This window comes from Zonotrichia leucophrys, chromosome 1 (assembly GCF_028769735.1).
Source record: "Zonotrichia leucophrys gambelii isolate GWCS_2022_RI chromosome 1, RI_Zleu_2.0, whole genome shotgun sequence".
Classification (NCBI taxonomy): domain Eukaryota; kingdom Metazoa; phylum Chordata; class Aves; order Passeriformes; family Passerellidae; genus Zonotrichia; species Zonotrichia leucophrys.
The window spans coordinates 45,636,267-45,648,180 of record NC_088169.1 but is presented as its reverse complement, the minus strand read 5'-3'; the positions used below and the strand labels follow the sequence as shown (position 1 = coordinate 45,648,180).

Below are 11,914 nucleotides of genomic sequence, written 5' to 3'. Positions count from 1 at the left end.
GAGTGTTCTTTTTGTTACTTGTAAATAAAATAGGTTTTGTTTTCCACTTTGCTCCTCCGAGGAATTCCTTCCCGAACCCGGTGTTGGGGGAGGGGTGGTTGGAGGTTTGTTTTGTTTTGGGGGGCTCCCTTTTGGAGATTTCCCCCTAATTTGTCCTAAACCAGGACACAGCTGTGTCCAATGAGGATGAGTGCTACAAAAGAGGGGGGTAGCTGGGTGAGGGGAGGTCTGGAGTTTGTTGGTTGTGTTGTGGAGAGGGCTGAAGTTTGTTGTCTGTACTGAGAAGAAGTTGGTGCTGTGAGGAGATGCCCATTTCAGGAGAAATCACTGAGAAGGTATGGGAGATTTATGATAAAATTACAGCATTATTTTACAGATATTTTCTTATTTTTCCTATTTCAGATGTCATCCCATGAAGCATTTACTGTAAAAGAGATAGACAAGAAAATAGGAAAAATAGGATTAGTATTGTAATACTTCTTCTGTCTTATAACTATTGTTAATAGTATTTGAAAGACCTTGCAAAAACTGAATTTGTGACAAATGCTAGTTAAAGGATAAACTTCTATTTCTGCACTTATTTAAATTACAGATCATTTCCCTGAAGGCATAGGAACTATTTTATATAAACAGTAGAGTAACTAATAGTGTCGTCAGGTTTCATAGCTATAGACTTTTTCCACAATTATGAAAATGTTGCTTCAAATTTGTGAAAATAGTGTTGATGCCTTTGGGATCTATTTTGATGAAATGTTCTTGATGTGTATTGTGGAGGGCAAGTATGACAAGGTCTTTACAAAAAATTTCTATGTCATCCTCCTGAGCTGCACTGAGAAAATTCAGCTTGTACTTACTTTCCATGGAATGACTTGACCTGAGGTACAATCAGATAAAATTGTAGAAGAGGCAGATTCTTCTTCTACTTGCAATTTTCTGAAAATGGACAACTTCCTTTTAAAAGATAATGTAATAAATTGGCTATCTTCTGCCAAAATTAATTCCATTAATAGAACATAGCCACCTGTTGATTACATTAAGATTATAAATGTCTCAAGGGTAATGAGTCCTAGCTTTAGTACCAGGTAGTTTCTGATACTTCATCCATTTCACTTGAACCTGCTCAGTGGGGTTTATAAAACATCTGACAAAGATGTCAAAGGCATTAAAGTTTACCCATCATTCTTCAAAGAAAAACTTGAGACACTGATATCCCTGCCTCTCAAGAGGAATCTTGAAGCTTTTTCCTTCCTTCTGTACTCCAAAAGCTATTAAGTTTGTCAGAAGGAAAGTAACAATGGGCGATCCTATAACAGTAGTTTCCTAAATCAAGAACCCACTACACTGAAGATGGCCCTTCAAATCCAAACATAAATCAGAATTTTAAGACAGTCTATAATTGGAGTTTTAAAGTGGATTTTTACTATTTTTTATATGTAAAAGAAAAATGCAAAACTAGTTATAATCTCTTCTGGGTCAATGTTCCTTCTAGCCCATTAAACCTTGGTCAAGACTCAGAGCTCCAATCTTTTTGAAGCAATACTTAAATCCACTTTAAATAGCACTGCTTTCTCTAAATCACTGTAGTATATGCTTTTAGACAGAAAAGGTTTCTGACATTTAGTTATTCTTTCCCTCGTGTTTCTTTGGTCAATATGGTTTCTTTGTCAAAATCATTTTCATCTCATCATTCTGCTTTTGTCACAACTTTAACAGTAATTTTTGTGTGTCTTATAAAACCTATGTTTCACTTTATCACACGTATAAAATATAAAATTCCACAATTGCAAAAATTTCTAATAATTTGTGGAGGAATTTTTGTATCTGAATGTTTCAGTAAGCTAAAAACTGACTTTGCTACAGGCTTTATAAATTATGTAGAACTTTACTATTCCTGTGGAACCTGTTATAATCCTTCAAGATGTTTTAAGACTTTTCTAAGATAAAAATAAAATATGAAGGTGAGAGCTCCTTTGTTCCCAGCATGCATAGTGATCATATTTAGTAAATACGTATTTCTGAGATAGATTTGGAGAAAAAAGACAAACACAGCTAAATGGGTACCAACACTTGTTGTTTATTCACGAATAATAAAATCTTTCCAAGCATTTGTATTTTTGAAAGAATTTAAGGTGTCTAAACATAGATTTTGAGCTATGCTAGGATTTCATAGATATCTTCATTTTGTTGACAGATGCAGAATTTAATAGATTGCACAATTGCACTGGAAAACAATAGCCCACATTGCCTAAGATCACTGATGCTTAGCCAACTAAAACTTGCACATTTCTTCAATAAATTCAAAAGTATTTCAATGATTTTTTTCACAGCACAGTTTGAGTTTCTGAGATTTATAGCACAATGTTTTGTCATCCTTTTTTTCTTTTTGCCTTTTTTTTTTTTTAAGTAAGTTACCTGTACTTGTGGAATAATCATAAATCACCGAATGGATAATGCTGGAACAAACTTTTGGAGATCATCTAGTGCAAACACTCTGCTCACCCAAGGTCACCTAGAGTAGGTTGTCCAAGGCCATGCCTAGGCAGGGCTTGAAGACCTGCAAGCATTATGATCTCAAATCTTTCTGGGTCAGTTCTTCCTGAAGCAGTTAATTTCAAGACACTCTTTGAAGTAAAAAAGTATTTTTCTTATGAGTTCGTGTCACTAGATATTTTGAAGAGCATTCTAGTCACATTCTTTTACACTCTATTTCCCAGTACTCATGCTAACTAGTAAGGCCTTCTTTTTTCCAGACTGAACAATCCAAGCTGTCTATCCTTATGAAAAATGCTCAAATTTCTTAATTGTCTTTGTGACCTTTTGCTGAACTAACTACAGCAGCTCCATGCCTCTTCTATGCTGGAGAGCTCAGAAAATGACACCGAAGTCCAGATGTCTTTCACCAGTTCTGAGTAGAGGGGAGAAAACAACTTTTTTACTTCCTGGTAATAGTACAACCAAGGAGGCTTTTGACCTTTCTTTCTGCAAGGACACAAAGGGTAACCTTGAGCAAAGGTGACCTCTGGTTAACTCATTGTCCACCAAGACCCTCAGGTCCTTCTCTTTAGAGTTGCTTCTAGCCAGGCAGCCCTGAGCATATGTGGTGCATGGGTATTATTCCTCCCCAGCGCAGGAATTTGCAATTCTCTTTTATGTACCTAATGAGCTTGCTACTGGCCAATTTCTGCCAACTTGTTGAATCCTTCAGAAGCTGCGCATAACCATCTGGTGTATCAAGCACTCCTCCTGTTCTTATATAATCTGGAGTGCTGAGCATGCACTCAATCCCAGCATCCAGTCACTAAAGAAAATATCACGTGGTACTAACCCCAGTATTGACATCTGGGTTTTACACCTAAAGTACACAGCTGCGATCCTGCTTTTTGCCTTGTTCCTCTCCCTCTGGACCCTGAACAGAACCACTTCATGGTAATTTCAATCAAGCCTGCCTCCAGCCTTGGTATTCCCAACCATTTCTTCCTTGTTTGTAAGTCTGATGTCCAGCAGCCCAGACTCCCCTGTGTCAGGAAGCTATCATAAATGCACTCAAAAAACCTCCTTGATTGCTTGTGCCCTGCTATGTTTTCTCTCCAGCTGATATCAAGCTGGCTCAATTTCCAAATGAAATCAGGCCTACTAACCTGAGGCTATTTCTTAATCTTGTAGAGGCCCAACATTTCATTGGGCAAAGCTCGCTCCCCTGTTTCCAGGACACTAAAACTCTTCTACATTTGCAAATCTGCAAGTGGAGCAGCTTCTAATGTTATCTCATGAGCTTCTAGTCTTTACCATGATAGGCAAGTACATTTCCATCCCCAAAAGTACAGACTCTACCACACTACATTCAGCAGATATCAGAGTTAAGACCCTTCTTTTAACGGCATGGTCTCAGAGAAGGTCCTACTGATTTCTTTCTGGTGATCTCTTGTGTTGTACAGGCTGCTGAAGTTCTTCTGTAACTCTTTCATTTGATGACACAGATGGTTGTCCACCTAACTCCTGAAGGCAGCAAACTCCCCTCTTGCTGTTCTATCCAGACCTTGTGGTACGTCACCTCTATTGCAGTGCTTTTTTATGCTGTCCTCAGCAGACTTGCTGACTGCCTTTTTTGCATTCTCCAGAAAAATCTGATGTGAAAAATGCCTTGGTTAACTGCACTCTATTAAAGACTTAAGTTTTCAATAGTTTGAATTTTCAAACAAAAAAAAAAAAAAAAGGAGAGAGCTTGGTGCTACTGTGATGTGTCTTTTTCAATGAAGTGCTTGCTCTCTGCTTATGAGTTTGGGAATACTTTCTGGATCACAGATTTGTGAGGGAGGTACATCATTTACTTGTAATTGTTTTGACCTTACTTTGGTACTCTTAAGTCTCAGACATATTAAATACAAGGTGAGAAAGTATATTTGCCATCAGAGGTTACTACCTAGCTTACCTCATTAATTGAGTCACTTTCATGTGTCTGTGTTGCCACAGAAGGGATTTTCCGTTCTTTGTTTCTATTTCCATCTCTTAGTTCTCAATATCAGTACTAACATCCATAGGAATGCAAAATTAATCAGATAACAGAACTCAGTGGAATGTATATTTTTTTTCTCCCAATGGAACAGGAGCAACTAGAAACAAAGAAAAACTACGGAGGGGTGTGTATGCCTGAGTATTTTAACAATGGTCTTGGTTTACGTCACAGAAATAATGTAACTATAGCCCAAGTGAGCAAATATTTTCCCTTTTTCTTCAAAGTAATTTTTTTCAACTCGTGCTGCCTAAACAACAGTATTAGGATCAGGCAAAAGTTCCAACCTATTGAGAAGTCATAGACAATTTATACAAGAAATTCGCTGGCCATTTTAAATCTCTTTGTCATTAAAAGTTTCCAGGGTGACCTAAGAGGAGCAATTGAATTTGGGGGTAAATATTAATGGAATGATGAATTGTAAAGTAGGGTCTTCCTATCAACAAAGCTGAACTCAGACTACTCGCAGAACTCTTTTTAGTGCAGAATGTCTTGATCCATGTCATGTCTCCTATACTGATTATTCTTCAGACTTTTATTTTCATTCCAGTTTCCTCCTCCAACATCATGGAGGATGCATGATGAGTGCTTAGCAGTAGCAGGAATTGAGATAACACACTCTGTGAAGTCTATTTGTTCTCCATCTTTTATCTTCTCCATAAATGTTACTGTGCATGTATTTATTTCTTTATTTTCTTCTCTTGAAGTTTGGAATCATATCCATACAGGAATCAAGTAAAGTCTATTGCATTAAAGGCACAGAAGAGAAGAAGACACATCCCAACATTGTTTGGCTGATGTGAAGAAAATAGACGGAATTTAAATGCTAACCAGATATAACAAAACCTAAGGAAATAGTACATCACAAATGAGACCATTTAAGAAAGGAGTGAATAATTTTGCAATACAAAGAGATAAAGAGCAATTCTGGGCTCTTTGGAGGACCATTTGAGTTCAATTCCGTATGCTACTTTTCTAAAAAGAGGGTAAGCAGAAGTCCATTCAAAAAACCCCAGCAAAATTATTTAAATCTCAAACTATGAAAATAGGAATATGCACTGCATGCAGGTGTTTTGTACAGGAGACATATTTGATGATGCCAGAATGTCCAGAGTAGCATGTGAAATTTCCACATTTGTAAAAATATTTTTACATTTCTTAATTCTTACCTAGCTAAAAAAACTACCCAAATTATCCATTACGGATAAATATGTTCCTAGAATTATAAATCTTGTAAGCCACCTTTACATTAGTTAATTGATATAAATTCAACAATGGGCAAAGAATTCATTTGCGAAGTTTACAAACTGGTTCGCTTACTGTCATTGAACTAAAATTTAGGATCCACAATATTTCAGAGTAAATATAGTTCCATGATGAACACTTCTGAAATTCTCATTGTTGCAAGAGAAGGTACAGTTTTCATGTGTCTATCATAATGGGAGCATATTATATCTGAAATTCACTGACCAGCACTACTAAATAAAATGCATGCTGGCTATTTCTGCTAACTCATCCCCTTTATCACCTGTTGAGAACATGCAGTGAAATGTTCCAAGCTAACAAAACTCTCAAGCTGCATTTTCCATCTGCTTATCACTGTCTTCCTAAGGACAGCTACTTTTTATTCTGCTAGAGTATCTGAGAATCTAATTCTTCTTTTTGCTTGTTAAAGATTGCACTTTAGAGGAGGATTTTTAGAAGTGAAGACTACACTCATGGGACTGTGTTACTGTCAGGTCAAGTAAACTAAGGATCAGTACTGAATGGCATTGGAAAGACAGAGGGATCAAGGGTAAGTCACAAAATGCTGAGCTGTTGGTAGTGGGAAACACTTGGAGAAATCCTGCTGTGGTTTTTTCAACCCTAATTTCTCCATACTTCACATTAAATCTCTAAGGTTTTAGCTGTCTGTAGAGACAAATGATCATTCATCAGGGAAGAAAGATTCATGGCATGAAGTCCCATGAGACACTGTTTTTTTTTTCTGTTGATATCTGATATCTAAAACAAAAGTTACTTCTAATTTGACCATTTGTGGTCAGCATAAAGAAAAATGTAATGGATATAAAGGAAATATATGTGCCAGTATTGATTTATATTTGACCATATGTCATGCCTTAAGACAATTTACAAGAACATTTAAATGAGATTCCTCTGTTGACTTTGTACTGTTGTTCAGCAAAAATGGCTATTACATACATTATTTTGAATTTTCTGCATTGTGATTGGGTTGTGCAAGTGTCGAGCAAATGCTGATGACTCTATATGACGTTTCCCCCAGACTTTTTTGGGGATTTTGATAGATTTGTCACCAACAAAGCTAAGCTGTAAATGCAGCAATTTAGTTTTGAACATTCCCCACACCAGGCCCTAATAACACCAGTGCTCAAAAAGTGTTATTCTAGAATAGTGTTGATGTATTGAAACCAAAATTATTATATCGATTCCATATTATGGAAAATCTCTAGTTTTGATATTAAAGATAACTTATTTTTTCAGAAGCCTAAAACTGTTGATACTAAATTAATTTGAAGGGTGTATGTGTGGGTTTTAGTGGAAAAAAAAAAAGGTAAAAGGAGAAAGATGCAAAACGGCCATCAGCAGTACTTTCAGATAACAAATATGATTGTCATGGTTTGACCCTGGCACAATGCCAGTGCCCCCATGAGAATACCCACTCCCTGGTGTCTGCTGTGAGATGTGACCAGGAATAAGCAAAGCAGGCTCCTGCTTAGAAATAAAAAAAAGTTTATTAACAAAACTACAAGAAAAGAAGAAAAAAAAGGAAAAAATGAAAACCTTACAAAAGAATTCCCTCCTCCCCCCCCACCACCAAATCTCCCAATGCAATACATTCCCCCAAATCACCAACTCTCAGCCCGGCACCACCCTTTAGAATACTCAATCCTTAGTTCATGAAGAGGAGAGGAGTCCTTCTTGCACCACAGGCTTCCCCTGGAAACACGGTGAAACCTCGTGTGCTTCCATGTCACTCAGCACCACCTGGAAAGTCCTTTTGCCATGGTGACATCTTCCTTCCATGCCCAGTGCTCTCACCACTGTGCATGGACCAGAGCTGCTTCTAGGGTTGTCTTTTAAGGATGCCTTGTCTCACTCCAAAAAAGGCACAGTCTCTCCTTCAGGACATCTGTCCCCCCCAAATTGTTCACCCCCTGGGGCTGAGGGGTACCCACACTGAACCCTCCTGGTTCTGAGGCACTTCCTCCCCCTAAATACAGTCTCTGTGTCACAGGAGTGAAAAATGGTTCCGTCTATGGCCACACAAGAAAAGTCCAAGCAAAAGTCCATCATCTCTCCCCCCACTCAAGAGTCTTCTGCACTTCCCTCATGGTCCATTCCCTCTTATCTCTTATTTCTCTTCCCATTCAGCTCCAGGAGGATCAGCATTTGCAAGGTTTCAATCATGCAAGAAAAGGGTTAAAAATTTCAGTCTCTGCCTGTCCCAGAGCTCTGGAACTCCCACGCTGCCCTGCCGGGCCCCTTCTTGCCGCACTCCCCCCTTCTCCTCCTGGGCTGGCCGCTATCAAATTCAGATGCTGGCTCTCCTCTCTCTCTCTCTCTTGAGGGGGAGATGGCTGCCCGATGTCTCTTGGGGCTCCTCCACCCTTCCATCCTCAAGGGCCTCCTCACCCCCCATCTCTGCCAGGCCCTGGGCCTACCACATGGCTGCCCCTCCCCCGCCCAGCTGCTGCTGCTGGACGGTGGAGAGAGATCTGACTTCTTTCCCTCGAAGTCCCAAGAGAGCCTCCCAGGGCCAAAGGTCTGCTTTTTAACCCCTGTGTGTTCTCAGAGGTGTGTCCGAACCTCACTGGCTACACCAGGTGCCAATATTAAAATCTGAGCACCCAGTGGTTTGACTAGAGCATCCCAGAATTCCCATTTCCCGGTCAAACCAGCACAATGATGAAAATTGTAAATAATCAAAAGTGGAGCAGTAACTCTCTGAAATTCAATTGGCTTTGTTGGAAATATCAGACAAATTAAAATCAGAGTGACATCCACAAATATTCCTTGGCACTTACTTCCATTATATTCCTAGATATCCCCTTGCACCTTGCACTATTTCCCTACATTTTTCACACTGAATACCTCAGCTTATAGTTCTGAGGAGATATACAATATATGTTCATGCAGATGTGAACCTGGGTCTGTAAATCTAAGAGAAAATTTTTCATTCAGGAGAGAACAAAGTTTTTCAAATCTGAATGAGACTCACACCATTGGGCAGTAACTCTCTTTTTCACATGCTACAGAAGCTTCTGGAATTGCATAAATAAGTCTTATTCATCTTCATGGAAATTTATCTTTAGACATTAATTTAAAGGAATGTAGTGGGTTGGCCTCAGCTGGCTGCCAGGTGCCTACCAAGCAATTGTATCATTTTCCCTCCACCATCAGGGCAGATGGGGGAAAATAGGACAAAAAGCCCGAGGGCTGAGTTAAGGACAAGGAGATTGCTTGTCCTTTACCATCATGGCAAAATAGACTCAAGTAGGGAAATTCAATTTCATTGATTGCCATTTAATTGTAGTAGAATTGGGTAGTGAGAAATAAGAAAAAAACTAAAACCACTTTTCCCTCACCCCTTCCTTCTTAGGCTTAACTTCATTCCCAAATCTCTTTCCCCCCACTCCAGGCAGAGCATAGGAATGGGAATTAGGAGTTGTGTTCATTTCATAATTCTCAATTTCTGCTGATTCTTCCTCCTCCTGTTCTTCTCCTGCTCTGGTCTGGCTCCTACAGAGCCTTTTTCCCTTCTTCTACCCTGACCTTGATATATGCAGAGCTGTTTCTTTAACATTTTCTGAAATCTCTTTCACAGCTGCTGTGAAGCATCCTTTACTTTTTCAAAAATGTGTTCCCTCAGAGGCAATACTGATGTTGCTAGTTGGCTCAGCTTTGTCTAGCAGTGGGTCTGCCTTGTATCTGGCTGGAGCTGGCTGACATGGGAACAGCTTCTGGCAGTTTCTCACAGGAGTCACCTCTACAGTACAAACACCTCCTGCTAGCAAAACCTTGCCGTGTAAACCAAGTACAAGGTATTCATCCTGACAACAATTTGCCTTCCCTCAGGATGAAAAACTCACGGCTGTATTAAAAGATTATATTCCAAATATTGTTGATTAATGCATTAAAATGGCTGAAACATATATATGTGAAGCAATACATTGCTACAGTGGAGTTACATAAAGAAATAACTCCAGGGCACTGCATCTGTCCTGAGTGACAGGAATGATTTTTACAAATATCAATTTCAGTATGTCAGTGTTTCTTCTTTTTTGATTTTGATTTATTGAAACATTGCATCTAGCATAGACAGCTAACAATGGAAGCATTACTCTTGAGACAGAGAAAAAATATCTCAATACTTATCAAAATATGCTCCTACCTGGGGCCTAGGAGAATATCAGTTACATGTCGTGTAATGTAGCAGAGTTTAACAAAGAAGGTCTCCTTCCCTCTGATGTCACTAAATAGGTATTACCACCCTGACCACAATCCATAAATTAGCAACATCTCCTAAATGCCCTTATAGAATAGTAGGGTAATTCTGTAACTCTCATAACTCACAAGGGGTTTGAGAAGACCACTAGGCCAGTCTACTGTTCAGTGCAAAGTCACCTATGAGGTCAGACTGTTGTGCAAGGCTTTTATCCTTTCAGGTCTTTGTAAGAATATGCAGAAGGAGAGCATGTCTGCTCCCTGAAGATTATCTGATTAAAGACCTAGCTAAATGTGATCATAAAGAAAAGGAGAAGGCCACCCATAAAAAACAAAAAACATACAGAGACACAGGCCTTATAGGCAAACAATAATGGAGACAATGGCAAGAAAAAGCCTTGTCAGTCATAGTACTTGACAGGCTATTAAAAACTCCAGGCACAAGTCTATAGGGGACCATCTGCATTTTGTAGCTAAAAAGTGGGAACTAAAGACACAAGGAGCTGGCATACTACAGTGAAATTACTAAGTTTGTGCAAACTAGTAAAGGAATGTGCAGCAGAAAGAAACTGGTAAGGAGCAAAGAGGAAACAGACATAAAGATGTATTCACATGTAAAATGGGGATAGTCAACACACTTCTACACTTCTCTGGCTGAGCCTTGTGCCTGATCAGCAGAGTTTGTCCCGTCCTATCTAACCCTAATTGTGCATAATCTCACACTCTATTTTGCATGTGTGAGTAAGTGCCAGCTGCTGGGATCTGGTTGGAGTCAAGAGGAGTGATCAGTCCTGGCTTGCAGCATCTGCCTTGAGGCAAATGTGGGTCATCAGCCTTCAGACACTGGGCTGCCTCTGTTACATAACTCAGTTATGGTTAATGAATTAGGGAGGAAACTAAGGAGACCTTAAACTTTTTTATTAGATGTTATTTTCTTCATGACAGAACTCATTTATTGTTTAGTCTTCACGCTTTTCTAGTTTTTCAAGAAAAATAGAAGGAAGATCTCAAGTTAACAGTCAAATTCAATATTTTGACACATTCTTTATTTCCATGGGGTTTGCAGTTTTGTAAAGGTTTTGTAAAGGTCACCACTTTGAAGTCCAGGTTAGGTTGCTCTTGTTTTTCCTCCCTCTTTGGTTCTGTTTTTGAAAACCTGATTTTTAGGTAGCGTTGCCTGTGATCAATAATTCTATCTGACCATACATGTATCTCTATGTAATGACACACTATGATGTAAAAATAAATAATTAAAAATATCCCTCTTATTGTGCAAAGTGAATTGAAAATAAAATAGTAAACCATTTCTTAATTTATCTTAATTTAAAAATAAAAACATTAAAATGAACAAATAGTTGACAGAGGAGAAGTAGTCATTATGGTATTTGCTTTCGGATGCTCCTACACAAAATCTTCTTCAGGCTAATGTTAATATAACATACATCTATTGGGAAAATTATATTACATTTGACAGCTTTGTCAAACTTATTTGGTTTAACAGACACATTCTGTATATAAAAATAACATTTTTACTCACATTTAAACAACTAACATTTTCACTTAAATTTGAATCCAGCCAACATCGCAATCAAAAGGAGACAGATAATTATTGGGTAGCAGTAAAATGAATGTTTTCTTGCCTTTTCTTTCGCTTTTTGTCAGAGCAACCTTTTTGTGTTTTGAGGTTCTCAAAATGCTTTGCTTTTTGATTGATAAACAGTACTTGAAGCCTGTGAAGAAAATTAAGAATATCAAGCAGCTTTTTTTTTTTTTGGCATTGACATTTAACATTTATTTCAGTGTCTTTCCTTTTCTTCTCTTGTCCTTGCCCCTTCCTCTCTTTCCACTAATGCATGCATGCTTGAATAGCATGTAGAAATTGTATAGAGGTTAAGAAATTAAATATGTTGTATATAAGTACCTTACTACTATAATATT

The 11,914-nt window shown here is 38.3% G+C and overlaps 1 long non-coding RNA gene across 1 annotated transcript; it reads left to right on the top strand.

Moving 5' to 3' along the window:
* Window positions 1-241: 241 nt before the first annotated feature.
* Window positions 242-11,259, top strand: LOC135451237 (uncharacterized). The gene is made up of 5 exons (XR_010441252.1): window positions 242-335; window positions 3,936-4,042; window positions 5,218-5,496; window positions 6,186-6,305; window positions 10,198-11,259. It is a non-coding gene; the product is annotated as an uncharacterized LOC135451237 (long non-coding RNA).
* Window positions 11,260-11,914: the final 655 nt, after the last annotated feature.